The 21,486-nt window shown below is 41.9% G+C and overlaps 1 protein-coding gene across 3 annotated transcripts in view; it reads right to left on the reverse strand.

Moving 5' to 3' along the window:
- Window positions 1–21,486, reverse strand: part of IL1RAPL2 (interleukin 1 receptor accessory protein like 2) — a 372,810-nt gene that overhangs the window by 315,099 nt on the left and 36,225 nt on the right. The gene's annotated exons all lie outside the window — the stretch shown is intronic.

Genomic DNA, 21,486 nt, shown 5'->3' on the forward strand with positions numbered 1-21,486 from the left:
CTGTCCCAGCAAGGAATAAATGCACATCCACGCAAGAGCATGAGCCAGCAGGCAAGACGGCTGACAGGGGACACGTGGTAGAAGGACATGCAGCCTTGGACCTCACCACTATCCAGCTGCTCTCCAGCACCCCAGGAAAGTCACCAGTCATCTCTAGTAGAGAAAACTACCTCAGTATATTCATCTAGATCTGTATACACAGACATATGAAACCTGAAACCGTACACCCCTCATTTTGTTCTTTTCTTCTCAGATGCAGCCTTCATCCAGGTAGCCAGATTGCAGTGTAGGCTTCCTGGGTTGTTATTCAGAAGTGGCCAGGTGCTAGAAATCAGATGTTGGTAAACTTTAAAGAGCAACGCAAGTTGTTTTCAGTACACTATGAAATCCTACCTACAAGCTTCTCAAGCATTGCCTGAAATACAAATTGAGGGCAGACACCTGTCCTTTCGTATAAGCTCCATGTCTCAAGGGCTTTAATGTTTTTCGTGTACTTCAATGGGATTTTGTACTTGCACTTGTGACACCACAACTGAAATCAAATATACCAACAGAGCAGCAGCTAGGGCAAGCAACTTCTTCTGATGCTCAGAAAGAAAAGGTATTTTACAATGTAAGAACTAACTTCCAATTTAATGACTCCTCGGTGTTCCTAAAAGAATTGCAATTTTGAGAATGTATAAAAGAAAATATGCTGGACATGCTAATTGCATCTTCTGTCCTCAAAGACCAAAAGGGAAGCCAATTATCACATACACTCAATAGGACACAGCACCAAAATACCCATCAGCATAAGGCAGCAGCTCCCACAGCACATCAGCTTCTGTCTGTTGTCTGTGCAATCAGCAGTTGGAAAAAGTTTGCTCAAAGAGATAGCACAGGAGGGAAAACACAAGTGAATACAGCTGGCATTTCAACCAGAGTTCATCATACACTGCAGCTGAGGGCAGGAAAATTATTACTGTGTTTTTTTAAGAAATACACAAGGAAAAAAGAGAGTTGTCTCTTCCTGAGCTATGCCCCACTCTTGAAGACCACAAGCCCATTCAAGGACTTCCGAATGTGTTTTTCCCAGAGCAAAGGCACCCAGAGCAATAACATTAAAGCAGAACCAGAAAAGAGAACTAGCTTTCCACATGCTTCAATGGCTGACAGCACTTTTCATTTTCATTTGGCCACCTGGTATTCAGCCCAACTCCTCTCTTGAAAGTGTCCAGAAAAATTAAAATGGAGGAACAGCATAGTTCTGCTAGAAAATGAGGACAAGGGCTTGGACTCTTGCACAGATACTAGAAAAGTCCCTTTAGAATGCGGCCATGCTTCACAAGACATAGCAATTAAGCAGCACTTGCAGAGCACCTCCTTCTCCAGCCTGCACCGGCACCAGGGAGGGCAGCAGCTGCCACCTCACCCCTGCTCGAGCTCTCCAGTCGTGCAGGCAAAATTGAATTTTGCTGCCCATGGATCAAGCCTGGATTGTTCCAGCTGGTGGGAGACACATGAGGAGTCAGACTTGCTGTTCCTGCTACCAGGGATGGGATAGCAGAGACAGTTGACAACAGCTGGTGTGGGACCAAGTCATCTCCTCCGCCACATGGATGCCTTGTCCTGTCCCCCAGACCCAGCCTGGCTCTCCGGGGCTCTGGCAACACCGAGGAGGCAGCAGAGCAGCAGCTGCCGGGGCTGCCCCTGCCTGAGCTCCCTTCTGCTTTGCCCAGAGCTGATCTCGTTTTCACACCTTAAACAAGCAAACCTGTAAAAACCTGCACAACTCAAGAGAGGCGGACAAGAAAAGAGGATCTCTCATAAGGTTAAAAATGTTCTCAAAGCAGTATTTTATTAGCTTTCCTAAAAAATGATAAGTAACTGCTATGAATACAGTGAAAGCAAAGCAGGCAAAAGCTGGATCTGCTATGAATAGGAGCTTGAAACGTTACAGCCAGCTCTTTAAGTCCAGAAGTATAGTTAATTTTGATGAGAAAAATGAAGTGTCTAGCTTACTTTTGAACAAGTCGTGTATTTTATGAAAAACACTGCAGTCCATTTGCTTTCAATTTATTGCAGTGACTTGAAAACCTGTGTGTATTTTTTTTTTTACGCTAAGGAAACAAAAGATCTTGCCGGTGATGAAAAATCACAAAAGAAAAATCTATGAGAGCTGGCTAAGGGAGGAAGATGTAGAAGTAACAGTATGACTTGCTGAGCACAACAGATGTTAGTCTCCGTGCAAACTACCAACCACAGTTTCTGAAAACATACCCAAGGGAGGAAAGAAAGGAATGCAAGATGAGGCCAGAGTTGCCCTGACAGAGGGAAGGCTGTGGAGAGCCAAGTACAGGGCATTCTGCTCCTGCAAACAACTACATGCATATCAACTTCAAGGTAAAGTCAGCTGCCAGCACTCCTGAGTTCAGGCAAGCGAATAGGTGGGCAGAGTTGGTCCTGCTGACATTAATGTTTTTCTCAAGGTAAATTTTCCAGAGACTCCCGCACCGCTCTGCTTACATGCTACCTAATGGATGCGGCAGCCCAGTCAAGGTGCCAGCACCGCTACACTTTGTTCACAAGAGAGCAGATCTCAACATATTCCACCCGCTTATAAAATCTTCCAAAAGCAAAGCATTTTTTTTTCAAATCTTTCCTCACAGAGGGACACTTGCAGAGCAGATGTGCTTATAAAGCATGAACATGCAAAGCAATTTTTCACCAATACCATGCCAGTTTTGGACCGCACAATGAATTCTGTAACATCCACATCAAGATGGGTTTTGTTCTTCCAGAGATTTAAACACTACCTGCTCTTTCCAACTAAGTGAAGACTCAAGCAACTTAGATTAGCTGACTTGTTGAAGTCAAACTGTATTTTACAGAAACCAACAGGCCTAAACATCCTTTATCCTTACCCTCACATCTGAGACAGTGCTTGAAACACTGTAACATCTCCAGGATGCATAAATACATGACAGGCAGCCCATTGCCTGTATTGAAGAGACTCATTTCAAGGGGTTTAATACCAGATAATCATTCAAGTCCTGCAGCTGGTTGGCAGTGAGGTTACCTGGGAGAGCAGGTGCAGGGCTCATCTGGGCAGGACTTGCTGGCTCATCCTCAGCACAGCTCCTTGCAGCCTGGCCAGCACTGAGGTCTGGTCTTGACATTTTACCCCCAAGTCACCTCCCTCTTGTAGAGCCCGGACTTTGCTCTCTCACTTTACTGGAGGTGATTCGGTATCTGGCAGGAGACATTGTTTTAAAACCTCCAGTACCTGAAGCTCTGTTACGTAAAGCAAAACACTTGCTATAAAATTAGCACAACAAGCACAAGCTAGATCTTTTTTCTGCCAGAATTGATCCCATCACATGTTTTATGATCAGGAAATAACACAGCAATAGCTTTCTCTCTGATGAGCACCTTCTGGATTCTCGATCATGAATCTGTCATCCTCTGTGAACATCCATATTTGAACACCTACCAGAATATGGTCTAAGCAAATGAAAAACACCAGCAAGACTTTTCCATCGAGTGCAACAGACTCTGACAAAGACCACCTTTGCAAACAGATTATACTTCTCAGCACAAACATCTTTATTTACACCTTAATACAAGGTTTCTCTTAAGAACAACAAAAGCAGTTCCACATTAGAGAAAGAGCCCCAAGCAGGACACAAACATGAAGGTTTACACTTTGCTATCTGGCAGCCAGATTTGGAGGATTACCTTTTACCTTGAGGGTGATTTTTCATGATAAAGCTGTTTCTTTTTTTTTTTTTTAATCACAGAAGAGATGCTAAATTGCCACAGATGGTCATTTGTTTTCATTTTGTGTATTTTACACAATACATTTTATAGATTATGATTGGTAATTAAATATAACATATAAAATTAATTTCAAATTCAAATGTTGAGCCTGTTAAATCTTCACAACATGCCATCACTGTCAGGGTAGCACACTTTGAACATAACTGGGGGAACAAGGTCCTTTGGCAGTCCAGTCACAGACCAGCTGCTGACTAGCAAGTTGCTTTATGACTTGAAATTCAGAGGAGCCGACTGCCACTGATATACAGGGTGCTCAACATCAGAAAATATCAGGCCCCTGGTTTCTTTACAGTAAAAATAGTATTGCCTATTTATTTTACAAGGGCTTTTTCAGAATTGTTCATATTCATATATTGTTCTCTTCCTCCTAAGCTCTATTTGCAGATTCTGTTATTCAAATGCACTTTTATGAAGGTGAAAGATAACAAATAGAGCCAGGCACGTGGTACTTCTCAGGACAGAAATACAATTCACCTCACTATAAAGAGGGCTGCAATGGCATTTAAAATGCCCAATTTGCAGAGTCAGCAAAACTGTAGTTCTAAAGAAAACTTTAGAAATGAGCACTTAACCCACTCTCCCCACAAGAGTGTTATCTGAGGGAAATAATGGAAATAAATAGAAAATAAAGACACTACCCATAATGTACTGCACCACGTATTTCAGTTAGTGCTCTCCATATGCACATCTCTGGTCTTCTTTAAGCTCAGAACTCAGTAATATTTCCAAGCACCGTTCCAACAACCAAACTGGGTTTTAGACCTGCCACAATGCTTTTTGTAGAGGTTGCAGCAGGGGTGGAATATAGGACATTAGGAGTGCAGAAAAGAGTGGGAGGAAACACAACTGTGGTATCTTTGGCTCCTGGAGAGCTGCGCAAGCTCAGGCTACCATAGGCAATCCTGCAGCACTACCTAAAATCCAGAACTGCAACAACTCAAATTACTTCTCTCCCAAGCCCCCCCCATAAAAACACATAACAACAATAACAAAATCCACACCACAACTTCTTCCCTGTGTGGTCCTTTAAATGTTAAGAAAGCAGTTTGTACATTTTTAAAAAGCAAGAAGTAACAAAAAAATATTACAAAAAACAACCCAGCTAACATGCTGCCATACTTGTCTGTCTCCACACTGTGAATTAATACATTTCAAGATGAATGTGCATTAAGTAGGAAAGAAATGCTGAAGGCACCAGCCCTAAACCAACTGGAACTAACCTTGCCTTTTGCATCTTCCCAGAAAGTAGCGAGGACTGATGGAAGGTGCTGAGGAACACCGTATCTTCAGTAACGAACAGAGATTTCTCTGCCAAGATGAAATAATTTACCATCCAAGATTTAACATCCATTCTTGCCTATTCCTCACTAACATGCCCTTTTTCCGTTAACACAATCATTACTAGTGTGACCTTTCAAGTTCCCCATACAATCTGTTGTTAATTCACTTCATCTCCTAATGTATCTTTTTTAAAATGCCCTACAGTTGAATCTTTTGCTATAGAACCACTTTGTCGATACATTAAAATAAGACTCTACACCTTTTATTAGTGTTATTACTATACACGAGTCATTAGCAAGGTTTATAAAATATAATATGTTCTTCTAGGACAGGGGTGTCCAACTCATTTTCACCGGGGGCCACATCAGCCTTCTGGTTGCCTTCAAAGGGCCGAATGTAATTTTAGAACTGTATGAATGTAATTATTCCTACATTTACACAGTCCTAAAATTACATTCGGCCCTTTGAAGGCAACCGCGAGGCTGATGTGGCCCCCGGTGAAAATGAGTTGGACACCCCTGCTCTAGGAGAAGTGTAGAACGGGGTTTGTAAATTGATAGATTGCTGGCATTTGGCAGCTGGTATTTGAAAACAAAACAGCTCCGGTTGGACTGGGGGGCGGGGGGAGACAGTCTGTGCTTGTTTTCATCTGTTGTATAATTTTTCCATCAGACTAAAAGCTCAATAGCCCACAGGTTTTAGTGTACTATTTTGTTTTCAACAGGACTAGAGCAAACAGTGAAGTAAGAGCTTTATGAAGCTAGACCCATCGGTTTGCTCAGGCATTCCAATAGAATCATAGAATGTCCTGAGTTGTAAGAGACTCAGAATGATCACCAAATCCAACTCCTGTCCCTGCATATGACAACGCCACAGTTCACACCCTGTGTCTGAGGGTGTTGTTCAGTCTCTTCTTGAACGCTGTCAGGCATGGGGCCGTGACTGTCTCCCTGTGGAGCCTGTTCCAGTGTCCGGCACCCTCTGGGTGAAGTTCCTTTTCCTAATGTCTAATCTGAACCTCCCCTGGCACATCTTCCTGCCATTCCCTCGGGTTTGTTGTTGGTCACTAAAGAGAAAAGTTCATCTCCCGCCCTTTCTCTTCCCCTTGTGAGGAGCTGTAACCGCATGAGCTCTCCCCTCAGTTTGTTCAGCCTGGAGGAGACTAAGTGACTTCAGCCACTCCTCATATGGCTTCCTCTCCAAACCCTTCACCAACTTCATAGGCCTCTCTGGACAGTCTCCAGTAGCTAAATATCTTTTTTACCCTGTGGTGCCCAGCCCTGCATGCAGTGAATGCTCCAGGTGAGGCCGCACCAGTGCAGAGCAGAGCGGGACAATCCCCTCCCTGCCCGGCTGGCCGTGCTGTGCTGGATGCACCCAGAACACGGGGCCCTCTTGGCTGCAGGGCACTGTTGGCTCATGTTCAACTTGCCACTGACCAGAACCCCCAGATCCCTTTCCACGGAGCTGTTTTCCAGCATCTCATCCCCCAGTCTGTATGTACAGCCAGGGTTGCCGTGTCCTGGATGCAAAATCCGGCACTTGCCCTTGCTGAATTTTATGCAGTTGGTGATTGCCCAGTTCTCCAATTTGTTCAGATTCCTCTGCAGAACCTCTCTGCCCTCGAGAGTGTCAACAGCTCCCCCCAGTTTTGTGTCATCAGCAAACTTACTAAGCAATCCCTCAAGTCCTGAGTCATTTATAAAGACATTGAAGAGTGCTGGCCCTAAGATGGATCCCTGCAGAACTCGCTAGTGACTGGATGCCAGCCCGACATTACCCCATTTCCTAGAACCCTTTGAGCCCAGTCCATCAGCCAACTGCTCACCCGCTGCACTGTGTGTTTAACCAGCTGGATGCTGGACATCTTGTCCAGGAGGACACTGTGAGAGACAGTATCAAAGGCTTTGCTTCACATCGACAGGCTTCCCTTGGTCAACTAGGTGTAGCTGAATTTATATTTTTATTGACTCAATAGCTCACTTTGACTGCAGATCCTGAACTTGAAACCTGTCAACAGAGACAGACCTTCAGAGAAAATGACCCAAGCCCCTTAGCTACCAGCTACTTTTTAAGAGCTTCAACCCAGAACTTCCCCCTCCCAGAAGGGAAGCGTTCCCACCGGTGAGTGTAGAAATCCTGTTCAGAGGAAGAACACGAACATGTTTGTAGAGAAGAGGGGAGCACCATCAAGGCAGGATTTAGTCTGGATTGTGTTCAAATTCTGGACCAAAAGAGGAGTAAGCACTTTAGCCACACCAGTGAGCACTTCAACCACACCACTATGACCTTCCATGGATGCAGCATCACCATGTTCTTACATTTTTTTTCTCTTCCTTCACAGAAAGAGGATGCATACACACAGAAAGCCAAACTTCTTTAAATGGTATTATGTGCAACACCACTGCTGGACTGCTACATAGGCGACCTCAGATGTGCCTTTCTCAGGGTTATCCAACAGCCCTTCATGTACCTGGGACAACGAGCCTGCTTCCGAAACTACCCCTCAAACATTCCTGCAACCTCTACATTTAGCTGGACTTTCCAAATAACCTGTTGTGAATTTGGTTTTCCACTGAACAAATACTTACCTAATATTTTATGAGTATTTTTCCTTACCCATTAATTGCAATGAATACATCATGAAATTCTCTAATGTATTCATTCTTCAATATTATTCAAACATTTTGTCAGCAAATAATTCTTGGTTTATAGGTCATTCGAATTGCAAATTATGACTATTATAAGTCATAGTTTGCCATTTATTTTTTTAACATATGTAATTTATTTAACTTAAGTAATGCATACAACCAATTTAATCAATGTGCAGTGAATTTCAATTTGCACATTTGACTTTAATATTCTTAGTTACATAAATCATGCACTCACAAAACTGAAAATAATAACATGGGACTTAAGTGAATAATTGGAACCACATGAACTACTTCCATGGAAAACATCAAAATAGTCATATGCACAAGCAAATCTAAATTCACTTTCCAAATCCTATGAACGTTGGCAATTTTTTACCCTTTCTAATTCACTCTGATACAGTTAATTTGTAACAAACCATGCCAGCAGCTACAACAGACATTGCCAGATTGCTTTCCACTTCCTGTTCTGTATCCTTATTTAGGATATTAAAAAACCCTGGCCGCTATTAACTTCTCTTCATCCAGTACCTCTGAAGATATCCAACCACCACATATAGCAAAAGACCTTCAACTTCCACAGCATTTGGGAGGCAAACTGCAATTAGTGGTTACCTGAATCAATCATAAATAGCCAAGGACAGCTCCAGTTACTTAATGCTTTTGATTTTACTACAAGAACAGAGATAAAACTATAATGAGGCTCAGTGATATTAGGAGGTGGGTCCTCTGGGACTTAAAATTGAAGTAGGCAGGGAGAAATTAAATGTTTATCTAGCAGATTCCTGTTTGTTCATGCTTTAATCTATACCTCCACCCATGCTTCTACTGCAATTAGGGAACAGCCCAAATTAGTCTGACCATCCTCCTTCAAGAAGGAGAGAATAAAAAATAAAAATATAAATAAAAAGAAAAATATAAAAAAATAAAGTGAAGCTGACAGTCAATATCTATTACCAGCATGAATTTTCCTGGTGAAAAGACCTTACTTGGAACAGGCAATGGACCAAAAACTGCACCGCCTCCACAGCTCTGAGACTTCCTCCTTTAACTGAATCCAAGGCAGAAAACACAGCAAAACTATGCACAGACAACCTGGTATAAGCTTGTGCATGCTCACCCATATCAATACATTGTACAGTCTACAAGTGAGCAGATGATCTGGAAGCAAGAGCAAATACATTCTGTGTTACATCGCTGAAGAAAGGTTCTAACAAAAAACACAGCCCTTGCCTTCTGTAGACAAGCCTAGAAAGGGGTTTCAGACATACACAGTTGGTGCTGAGATTCAAAGAACTGGGTCAATCATGAGAAAAGAGACAGTCATCGAAAGTCTACATCGAAAAACCTGCATTCCTTCCCCTCTTCTCAGGCTATGGAGCTGTTCAGATGTACAGGGTTTTGCTTTAGGCTGCTCTCCAGTTCTTAGAGGATGCTCGTTTCACAGATGTTGCATCATATCCCAGACAGACTAACAAGTGAAAAAGCTGTAACCACCACTGAACTGTTAAACCAGCATTTAAGCAGACAGAATTGTGGTTATGTACATTAATCAAAACATGCCTTTTTGAGTGAAGAGGCAAAATAAAAGCAACTTTTGCAGTCAGGTTTTGTGTAGATTCATACAGATGCTGTTGTGTCTTGTGATGATGCCAAAGAGTAAACAACATAAGACTTCTCACACTGATGTAGAATATACAAATGGTCAGTTCTGAAAGCAACATCCATTAGAAAAACCAGTTCTCATGGACAAGTTATTCTGATGACAATTACAGAAGAGAAAACAGACTCTGTGGGTTGCCCTGAAGAGGATTAGATGGGAATGGGCATGATCCAAGTACTCTGCTCATTTGGATGATAAACTAGAGTTCTTTGATCGAAGGGTTCCAGATCACAACATTCAGGGTAGATTCACCCAAATGACAACCCTCCCAGGCATCCAAACCTACTGCATGAATGAGTTAGGTACACCGTTGCACAGCATTGACTCCATTGCAGGGCATACTGAACTCACTAAACTCATTCCTAGCTTTCAACACCCTAAATTTCTGCCCCTTTTCCAGGTGGTAGCATCAATCTGCTTTAGCTCATGCATGTGGGTGAACACCAAGGTGAGAAACACAACCTGCACCTTCACAGCACCCTGCGTGCAAAACTGGGCAGGAAGAACACAAGCTTTTATGAGATGTTTGCACGAGGGCTTTCACATGAAAGCTCAGAAAGCCTTCAGTGCACGCCACGGGCAGCAGTGGCCTATTGTACTGACAAATGCAAACTGGCCCTACCCAATTCCCTCCACCCAGTTCTCTGCTAATGTAGCCCTGTTCTGAAGGCAGGCAGAAGGCAACACCAGTGGGACCATCCTTTCTTTGCACGGTGCAACTGGACTTTAAATTGTAGTCCCTGCAAGCCTCTCCAAGGGTAGATGCTTGCCTACTCTGCTGTACAAAAAAAAAAAAATGTTCATTGCAAAGTCTGTCTTGTCTTTCCACTTGAATCTTTCTCCTCATTCCACATGACAAAATCTGAAATCCTTACTAAAAGCCGTGACACACTGAATTGTTATTAACAAGCTTATTAGAGCTGTGAAACAGGATTTCCATTACATAAATCTCTTACTTTCCCCACAGTACAACAGGATACCATCCTAAGTATCTTATAATGCCCAGTGACCTACCTATTGCCTTGTTACAGAAGCAATCGTATCTGATGTTGCCCTTTATGAATTCTCCAGCTGTCTTGACTCATTAACATATTGTTAAGCATTCCTTGTCTAGCAGTGAAAATGTCCTGCTCTCCCATCTCATAAGTAGCCTCTCTCCACTCAGCTTCTTTTTTAATCAATGCTAATTACATAGTCCTGTGATCATCTCCTGAAATTAGCACAAATGGTATCAAGTTCTTTGATTGCCAATGTTTTTGTAAATGTTATATTAAAAAATAGCACCAAAATAAGAGCATAGACAAAATTTGTATTAGAACCATGTGTGCTGTTTCAAAATTCACAACAAGGATGGCATGCAGAGTGGGAGCCCACTGCCATTCACTTCAGCTGTTTCAATTAAACAATGCACAAAGAAACCCACCTACTTCCAGTTTGGAAAAGTGCTGGTGAGGAAAAATGCAATCTGCAGTGAGTATCAGCAATAAGAGAACACGGCATCACAGCTGCAAATTCTCAGTGTGTCATTTTTTAAGACCAAAAAAAAAAGATTTAGTTATAATCTCATTAACTTAGCAATACTGGGGGACGAGGAAGGGGAAAAAAAAAAAAAAACACAAAGCAAATTTCAGAACATTGTTCAGAGATTGCTGAAAACCAAGGCATTTGATGAAGATTGCTTCACCTTGCTAACTGTGCAGAATCATGTAGCACTAATCCTTGCGAAATACAAAAGCCATTATTAAACAGCTCCTGTGGGAACTTACAAAAAAGACTAGAACATGCCTGTTTGGTACTAGAAGTCGAACATCCACAAACTTCCATTACCCAACAGAAGCTAAATAACTAGAAAAATATAGGACAAATCATTTCAATACACAATGAGATGGGAAATAAATTACTATCCATGATACTAAGAAAAATGAATGAGGAATGAATTGTATAACTGGGTCAAGCCATTAATTCTGAAAAGAACTGGGAGCCTGCTAGATAATTTACAGTGATTGTCCAAGACAAAAAGCAGCTTCTAGGAGAAAGTTTTATGAAAATGGTGTCTTAAATATTTTATTGTAAAATAATAAAACCAATTCCTGGAGGATAACCAGCTCTATCAAAGATAGGGCCACTGAGAGGAGCGATTAACTCACCTCAACCAAAGGACCCACATGATCCTACCCTGACCAGGTAAAAAAAAAATAATTAAAATAAAAATAAAAAGGACAAAATCACAATGTCTCTGAAGCCAGAGGCAAAATCCTGACTGGCTTTACTGTAGCCCAGTTCTCACCAACTGTCCAGTCAGATGTTTCCAGTTTCCTCAGCCAAGTGTCCTGCTGAGAACTAGTTCTGAGTCATAGCACCATTAAGATCATCTTCTATGGGATATAGATGGAAATCCACAATAGATGGATACAGTTTCCTAATTTGACATTGGCCATCTTTTCTGTGTGGTTACTCTTCTACTCACTGCAGCAGTTAAGAAAATAATACGCCATTCTCCCATTAGCTCTTATTCTTCCTTAATTTCTCTGTAAAATCTGTGAGATGGGAAACACCTTAGCAGACATGCCAAAACCCAAAGACCATGAATCTTCAGTCTAGTTTGGGTCCTCCATTTGTTATGACAGCGCAGTTGCACATTTCTTGCACAAATGGCCTTACTTTTGCTCCGTTTTCAGAAGGAACACAGAACAGTTTTAAACCACAAAATACTGGAGTGCCAGAAAGCACATCTAAAACCAAGCAATCATCTTCATCTTCACACTATTTTGCAGCACACGTGATGAACATTCAACATTAGAAATCCCTCTGCAAGGACACTGAAATATCAGAGCAGTACAGGTTATCTAAAACTAAGGAATTTGTTCTTAGCTTTTCTAATAATAAGCTGTATTACCTTCTGTTAGGACTGGTCCAATTAATACTTGTTCATCAGCTCACCTGAGGACCATTCTTTCTACCCTATGGTTTCTATAAAAGTTTTTCTGAATGCTCAAGAATTTTGGATAAAAAGCAGGAGCCTGAAGACTCATTACTGTCAGCAGAACTTCAGAAGTGTGCTGTTACAAATATATATAGCCAAAGATTAAAAAAAGAATACTGACCAAATGTGGCTCCTGAATCAGGTACAAAGCTGCTTTGTCTCCACAGATTATCTAACAGGCCAATCAATGGTTAGTGCTGTGCCACCCCATTTCATTTCTATCTGCAACATTATAGGCAAAAGCAGAAGCCACAGGAAAGCCCATTGCTCTGTCAGACTACTGCATAGTGAAGAAATTCTGGAAGCTTTGTGCTCCTCATCTGTGCTCCAAGCACTTACCAGAGCTTCCAGATGTCCTGGTGAGCCAACCACACAGAGCAGTGCCAACGGCACATGCAAAGCAGCTGTCATGTGCAAATGACATCCAAGGGCTCTTTCTTTTAGTTCCCTACTCTTCCAGAGCAGGATGAAGACAGAGGCAAACTAGAGAAACTGCCAGTAAGCAAGAGGCTATATATCATGCAAGCAAGAACTGGCATGTGAATTTTAAACAGATGCAATGGTTAATTAATGCTTAATATTCCCTTGCAACATTGGACATGTGATCTAATAACAATTCTGACCTCTTGGAAAGGACAATTCGGTGCCGACAACATGATCATTTTACAACTAACTCAAATACAAATCACCTTGAAGCTTTTGCTAAAGTGAAATATATCCTTGACCCCTGGACATGTCCACTGCAAGACTTCAGTCATCCATGGAACATGACAAGCTGATGGGAGGAAGTCTCCACAGAACTGCACAGTCCCAGTCATCCATGACTGAGAAAATCACATTGAAATGAGTGCTGAGAGGGATAATCTAGGAGACCAGGCAAACTGAGATTCAATTTTACAAGATGAAAGTAGCAAAATAACTGACTCCTAAGTACATCAGGGAAAGCACCAGGGTAGCAGAAAAGCTATTTACACAGCCTCAAGTAACCACACGTACCTTTGGGGTGGGAATGAGAAGGTCTCCAGTCATCAGAGCCCAGCGGTTCTGAGGGGGCAGCAGTACTGGGAGCCTGGAGCCAACTGCTTTCACAATACGTCTTGATAAAATTAAAGGAAGTATATGACATGTTTGCCCACTGCAGCAGAGGACTTGAGCCAAAAGCGTCCCCATGCCTCCACATACCCAGGCATCCAAGTGTCTAATACTCCGAATCTTCCCATTTCAATTAATTGCTTCCACTCCGCTGTTTCTGAAAAGTATCAGCCTTTAAAGCCTCAGGAAGCATCTGCAGAAACAATTCTGTCATACTCTCAACACACGAATGTTTCTATGGTGACTTTCTAGCACTTTTTTGGATTCCCTTTCCTAAACACTCATGGTACTCCCACACTACCCCACAACCCCAAACCCTAGGTAAACCAAAATGTAAAACTCGTTTTTTCTATACCCAAATGTAAAGTCAAGCCCTAAATACGCATTTGCTGTATACCCACGCATCACACCTCCATGGCCTGAACACGTCCTAGGGCAATGCCGGATGATGCCACGTCATCCAACCAGCGGCAGTAATACAGCAAAGCTTATCCTTTGCTATATATATATACCATGAGCTCACTTGGGCCTGGAATATCAGAGTATTTTGCCTTGAAATACCACCTTCTCCTGGAGCATTTATACTCACAGCCTGTTCACAGATACTAGAGCACAAAGTCCACCTAAATACAGAATAACTACAAAAACAAGCCTTTCTCACTGCCTGCTTTTTTTTTTTCCAGTACACTTTCTCCCCTTTTCTATTAAGAAACCCCTCCATCCTCCTCAAGGTCTCATTAACCTCTCTAAACTATCATCCTGACACTAGAAATGCCTTCTGAAAGGGCCAGTGCTGTCAGAACAACCTGAGACCCCATGAACACTCCCAGAACACTGACTTCTCAGAAACCTATTCACCTACAACACTTGCACATCCTCATTTACCTGCTTTCAAATCATTTATTCGTTTGTTGATAAGCAACGATCAGATGTTCCGGGGCTTTTGTAGAACAACTTATCCTTGTCTTCAGTTCACTGTTAGTTCTGAGACCTTGTGGATGGTAGTACACGATAAAACCCTTTCCCATCTGCCTGATCAAATGGTTGACAACCACTATTTACCATGGCATAGGTAAAGCCAGCACTGTGCACGTTAGTGCATGAACAAGTTGGGTGGTTCCTCCACAGTCCATTATTTTCTTAAGGGCCTAGAACACAAAGATATTTCTTAGAAACTCAGTACAGCCTCAATACTCACAAAGTCTTCACCGATGCTTGTGAAGGCCATCCCTTCTTCCTACAGCCCCACTTCTGCACATTAAAGATTAATACCGTATTTGCTACAGGATGCTGTTATTCTGTCTCCTTCCATCCTGGCACCAATGCAGTTTCCTGCTGAGTTGAACACACTGCTACAGATACTTTATTTTCAGTTGTGAATATTTTCTGGCAAATGTAACATGAACAAAATGAGGGTTCTTGCAAGTAGCAGCTGTTGTGAGTAGCATACATCCTGTGGAATTGCTCAAGGGAAATAATATGGAGTGTTTCCTCTGGGAAATACATATAAATGGAGAGGTCTCAGATGAGTAACTTCAACAGGAACCTGAACCTAAATCTTCCCTTACAGTCATTTGGAGATACTCTTATTAAACAAGGGTAGGCTCTGCCTAGCAAGGCTCCAATCGCAAACTCTCAGTGCACACAGCTTTCAATAAGTACAGCGGTCATTATGGCAAATAATCCATGCCGCTCCTCCCATACAACACTCCACTTTGAGCTTTCTTTACAAGACACTTTGTAAGCAGTTTATCTTGTCAAGGGCTTGTACATTTGTACACAAAACTGCTCCTCTGCTTAAAACACCACCAGGGTTACAGGCCAGCCTCAATGTCTCAGCAACTCACAGGAAATCCTGAAGCTCCGTGATTAACCCACACCATAGTGCTGATCGTTCTTCTACCTCTAGTAATGCATAGGACAGAGTGTCAACTTCAATTTTGAAATTCTGTGATGCTGTCACTTTGTGTCACAGTGTTAAGTGTTTTTGATTATTTGATGTCAGCCCGGTTTACTTAAAGCATTCCTACTACTTGCATTTGCTTTCCATCAAAATGTGTCACAAATCTCTTAGTAAGAATCATTCTTAACCCAAAGGGCTTAGCAAGACCCAGCTGCAACTGCTGGTGGTCACAACATGCAGCATTTACTTAGTAGGTTGTCCATGAATGGCTGTCTTCATCACAGCATCATTCCCACTGGAACAAGCCTGGTCCTGAAGAAACCCATTCAACACAGCTTTAACGCGGAAGCATTTCCAATGGCCAGGGCTGCCTGCACTGTGCATGGGGCAGGCAAGCTGGCCGTGCTGCTGGCTGCCCAGGCCTCCTCAGCCAGGAGGAGGCTTCACTTTCTCAGGGAAATACTTCACTTCAGTATTTGACAAACTTGCTCAAGGATTGCCAGCTTTTCAGTACAGTAATGGTACCAGGCACCCATACTTTCCATTCACTTGCTTCGTTATAAAAATGACATGGGTTTTTCTGTGAAGGTGGATACTACAAAAGCTGGAGTCTCCCCTCAGATACATGCCCTAAGAATGAGAAGCAAGTGATGGTAATTGACTTTCACCTTCTCTTCTCATTACTCATTCATTCCTACAACCTGAATTTGCTCTCCTCTGCTCAACTGCAAAACATTAACAGCCTTCTCAGAGCATCCTGGAAGCAAGAAACACCAGGTAAAACGTACTCCCACTGACATCCAGCTTTCCTGGACCATGAAAACCTTCACAGCTAAGTGATACGCTCTAATACTGAACTTGAACACAAACTGCAGGGTTAGATGAACAAATCACTGAACAACACCAAAATTATTATGAAAATGAGTAATAACGTGTTCTTTAAAGCTCTCCTGACTTTAAGTCTTGACCTCCCAGTGCACTGCTAGCGTTGATAAAGTTTCCTTTATGTCAAGGAAACTACATCCATTGTAAACCAATTCAGGCATGACCAGAATCAATCATCGCTGTTTTCAGGGTGATCCTGGACATGAACAGAATGCCATTAGAACAGGACAGCTAAAGCAAGTCCACAGTGAAAAACCTGCAGAAAGTAGGATTTTTTTTTTTATTAAAGTCAAAGTTAATTGAAGAATAACAGTGTTCTTAAATTACTGAAATATTTAATTTACTCCAGAAACACCTGAATCATCATTAACACTATAAGGATCCCTTTGCATTAATTCATACCCAAGTTCGAGGCTGTGCATTTTGTTAAACTTCTTTCTGTTCATATTTGTACCCGATTAAACTTCAGTACAGGTGCATACTGGTTAGTAATCACATTTTTATATTTTGCATGCAGATTAGTCCTATTCGAATCTGCATAAATTTGTTATGCATCACTGCAAAAGTGAATGCTCAGGCAACTTTTATTTTTATCTAATCAAATCACTGCCTAATGAAAAATGAGCAACTTTGCACAAAGGTGCACTCGGGTGGACTCCAGGGATCCCTGGGAACGGAACATTTACCACTCAGTAGGGCAACCAGGTGCAGGTCTCTTCAGCCTCATGGTCAAAGCCTCATCAGGATCAGCCACATCCAAAATGCCAGCGTTATCTTTTGCAGAAAGATTTGACCAAGGTTTCCAACACAGGATGGACCCAGAAGGGGCTTCTACAGAACTCCTCACCTAAACCTTAGCATAATCAGTTGAGACTTGCTAGACTATGACCAAAATCCCTCCTCCAGTATGGAAATAGACAAGTCCCTTTGCTTCTCTATAGCCAAATTTCCTGGCTGTGCAATGAGCACCACATCTTTTCTCCTAAGGTAAGTAGCTGCAATAAGAGGAGCTGAACCTCAGGCAGAAAAACAGTTTACTCTGGAAGTAACAAGACAAAGCACATACTGTCCACTGCTGAAATTGTATTAAACCATTTTAAAAGAGACTCTGCAATGAAATAAATAGGCACAAACTGGCATGACGACTTAGTACAATTGGCAGAATCTAGTCCAGAAACAAGTCTGCTGGGTGGAGAAAAGTGGGGTTTTTTTTAAAGCAAAACGTTAAAAACGTCATCCCATAGTAGGCAACAGTATCTGGATGATTTATTAATATAATCTGTCCAATCACTCATGTGCTCTTGTCCATGCCCTCACCCTTCAGCCAGCACTGACTTCAGAACAGCTAATGGGTACAGCCTGGACTCAAAATACACAGTGGACAATAATAAGAAAGCATTCACTGTGTGAAGTGATTTCAGACTTGAACTTGAACAGAAGGCTTGATCACCTCCAGAGTCCACCCCTCCACACAGCAAAGGCCAGACGCTGAGGAAGGAGATGGACACACAGCACTTGAGGAGTCCCTGGAGGGGACACAACACTCCCCCGCCCATCCCACCCCTCTCTGTCACACTGTACCTGGCCACCTCATAGCTTTACACAAATCTCATTCCTCATCCCAGGAGCTAAAGGAACATGTTTTTTGGGATCTGCAAAATCTGTGTAAATTAACATGGGGCTGGAGTAAAGGAATTGCCATGCATTCACCTGAACAGCTGCAGCAGAAGCAACAAAGGCTTGAAGGGATATAGATACTATATCACATGCAGTTCATTTCAGCATCTGCCTCACCACATAGGAGAACATTGTGCACCGATCTCATCTTCAAGCTCACAAAAATTTTACGAGCATGCTGTCATCTCAGAAGCACGCTCTGCTCATTGCCTATTATGCCGCACAAGCAGCAAGGCAGAGCGGCTGCACCCTATTTCAAGTTCAAATCAGCAAGAGAGATGCTTAAGTAAAATAACTACAGCAAAATTAACACGCAGATATACTTGCCATTCAGCTCCACTACTGGTATCTCCATTCCATGAAAGGAAAGAAGTTCTACCAGAGCAGCAGCAGCATGGGGCCATAGGGCTTCATGCTAGAGGAGCAAAGCCCTTCAGACATCCTGCTCACAGGACTCCCTCCTCCTCCTCACCCTCCCACAGGCAAGCACCCACCACCCTAACTCCTTGATTGCCATTCCTCCTTGTTCCACATGCATTTGTTTAAGGGATCTTTGAAAAGAGGAATTTGAAAGGAATTAAATTAAGGCTTAGGAACAAGCAGCAACTAGCAATAAACAAGTTCCCCAAAGTGTGAGAGTTTCTCCTCCACACTCACAGCACATTTCAAGGTCAATTACACTCCCCAACGAACCGCTCAGCCACACCTGGCCGAAGAAACGCACAAGGAGCTCGCACCCATGCTTCTGCCGGGCCAAAACCAAATCTCATTCCTCTCCAGCAAGGAGGGCTCTGAATCCGTGACAGAACCTAAAACTGCACCTCAGCCCTTGTCTTGACAGCAGAGCCATCCTGCTTCACCCAACAGATCCTCCCAGAAACACTTTTTTCATTTTTTTAATTGCATTTCTATTTGCATTTCCTTTAAAAAGCATATCATAACCCTCTCCTAACTCTCCCATCTGCCACCCCCCTCCTACCCACATCCTCCCAAGAAACACAAACATCGCCACCAACTTTCCTCAAAAATCCATACATTGAGGTAACTAAAAAATCAAATACTTTGTATAAAATATTGATGGAATTTGGTCAAGAATAAAAAAAAATGAAAAACCATTTTAGATATTTATCATCACTGATCTCTTTTCAGAGGATGCATGCACTTTTTCAGCCTAATTTGTTCTCTCCATAGATTTGGACAAACACACTGGTAATCCAAATTGGTCATTTCTCCATCTGCACACAGTGGTCGTCTTATCTCCCTGCCACAGAGTGGACAACTGTTTTCACTTTCATCAAAGAAAATAATCTATTTCAGAAATTAAATGCATGTGACTACATATTTAATTGTTAAAAAAAAAAAAAAGGCAGCTGTACATCACCACCACCACCAAATAATATATTTCTTTTTCTGTGGGTTGGCCGCTACACCTGCCCATGGGCTGTGGACAGACTGGGGAAACATAACACTTAAGTGGCTGTACCTGCCACCCCAGGATACAGTTTCTTCCCCCAAACTCTTCACAATTAATCAACATTTATTATGTGTTACTGGGCCATTAAAAACAGATAACTTTTATGAGAAATCCCAGCATTTAACTGCTATACTTAATCCATTAATCTCTAATGCATTTTAGAACCATTTCCTTGATGTGTTCTTTAAAGGGACTAATGTAGATAAGAATCAGTTTTAGACTGACATGTTACCTGAATCATTTACCAAGATAAAATATTTTTACTGATCCTCACACTACCATTCAGTATCAAAATTATTGCGCATGTTTAAAAGCATCCTGCTTTAGGGAAAACAGACAAATGCATTAAGTCTAATTTTCATTACTGTGGTTGAATACAATGCCAAAAATTTATATAAACAACTTTAACAGCTCTAGCAAGCAATATTTCTTACAAAAAAAAAATCATTAAAAGGATATTTATCAACCACAAAATGAAATTAGCTTTTCCTTTTCCTGTTTGGTGTTTTTTTGTGGGTTTTTGTTGTTTTTTTTTTAAATACGGGTATGGCTTTCAAATTATCAGTTTGTCTTCACCTGCAATTTACACAGCACCAGATGAAGCATGTCAAGCCTCTAAACACTGGAAACATTAGACATTTAAGTTCTGTAATTAGCTCCATTGTCTTCAGCCACTCCAAGATGAGAGGTTACTAGGAGCCACCTCTTCCTCCTCATTGACAAACATCTGCATACAAAAATTTGACAGAAAAAAAGGCAAAATAAAACCAAAAAGCCCCAAACCCCAGAAAACAAAGTATGCTGTGAGGCAGCCAGCGCCAGCACAGTGACAGGTGAACGTGCTCCAGCATTCTGATCTCACAGTGCCGAAGCCAGGGAGAGCTTTCCTGCTGACTTAATTGAGGCCAGGATTTCAACCTACAGCATTTTCTTCTCTAATTTGAGGGATACTCTGATTAACTACAAATAATTAGCTCATTTTAAAATGGCATAATCTTCTTTGTGCACAATGCACGTTCTAAAAATGGATTAGCACGGGGTCTAATGCTGGAGCCTCTCTAGCATTAAAGGATTACAGGACATCAATCTGAACCCGCAGCTAATTGGGATGGCTGCGTACCCTCAGCCAAATGCACTTGTTCTGCCCGTGCTGTGTGGAGGGGCACGCGTCCGCCCACCGCCTGCGCACAATGAACGGCTTTTGCCGAGGCTAAAGCCAGCACTTTCTGCAGTGCTGATTTTTGGAAAGCCAGGCACAAGGGCATTCGACTGGACATCACTGTTTAATAACCCTGGAGTCACAACTGCAGATGTCTACATTAACACGAGGTTTGAGAGGGTAGCAGATGGTTAGGAAGCTCTTACTGTGAAGGCCCTAACGATTTCCAAAGGTAAAACAGCAAGTAGCTTTTATGTATAAATGATATTCACCATATGGTAAGTATGATCGAAATTTTGAACAAAAAAAATTACTGCAGTTAGACTGAACAGAATCAAAACCAATTAGAAGTAAAGTCCAGCTTTAAGACAAAGACTGGAAATAGTTTATGTCAACAACATTAATGCTTCCAGAAAGGAGAGCAGCACACACACCAGAAGAACAGCGGTCTTAAGTGCTAGACACAAACTCCATCAAAATTCAGTTTGCTCCTTTGAAGGTACATCGAAAGATGAAGCTGGCATTTCCAGGCATCAAAATCAATAAAGAGACTTACAATTAATAGAAGAATCATACTTTGTTGACAATAATTTATTAATTAATCTATTAATTTATTGATTGTGATTACAGGCCATGATTAGAGCCTGATTACAGGCTGTGAACAGGTACTTTTTTTAATATATACATAAGCATTCCGCAAAAATAAATAACAAATGACATGCAATTCTCCAGTTCATCAGAGTATCTATACAAGCACATGAAGGCAGGAAATTATCAGGTATTATTAATTTTTGTTAAAAAAAAAGAAAATCACATTTGCTGGTTTTCAGTAAGAAACCTGCGCACATCCTCACCATCACTTTTGCTAGAGCAGGGAGCTCTTGGTCACAAAAATGAAG

Source organism: Patagioenas fasciata, chromosome 11 (genome assembly GCF_037038585.1).
Source record: "Patagioenas fasciata isolate bPatFas1 chromosome 11, bPatFas1.hap1, whole genome shotgun sequence".
In the NCBI taxonomy this organism is placed as follows: Eukaryota; Metazoa; Chordata; class Aves; order Columbiformes; family Columbidae; genus Patagioenas; species Patagioenas fasciata.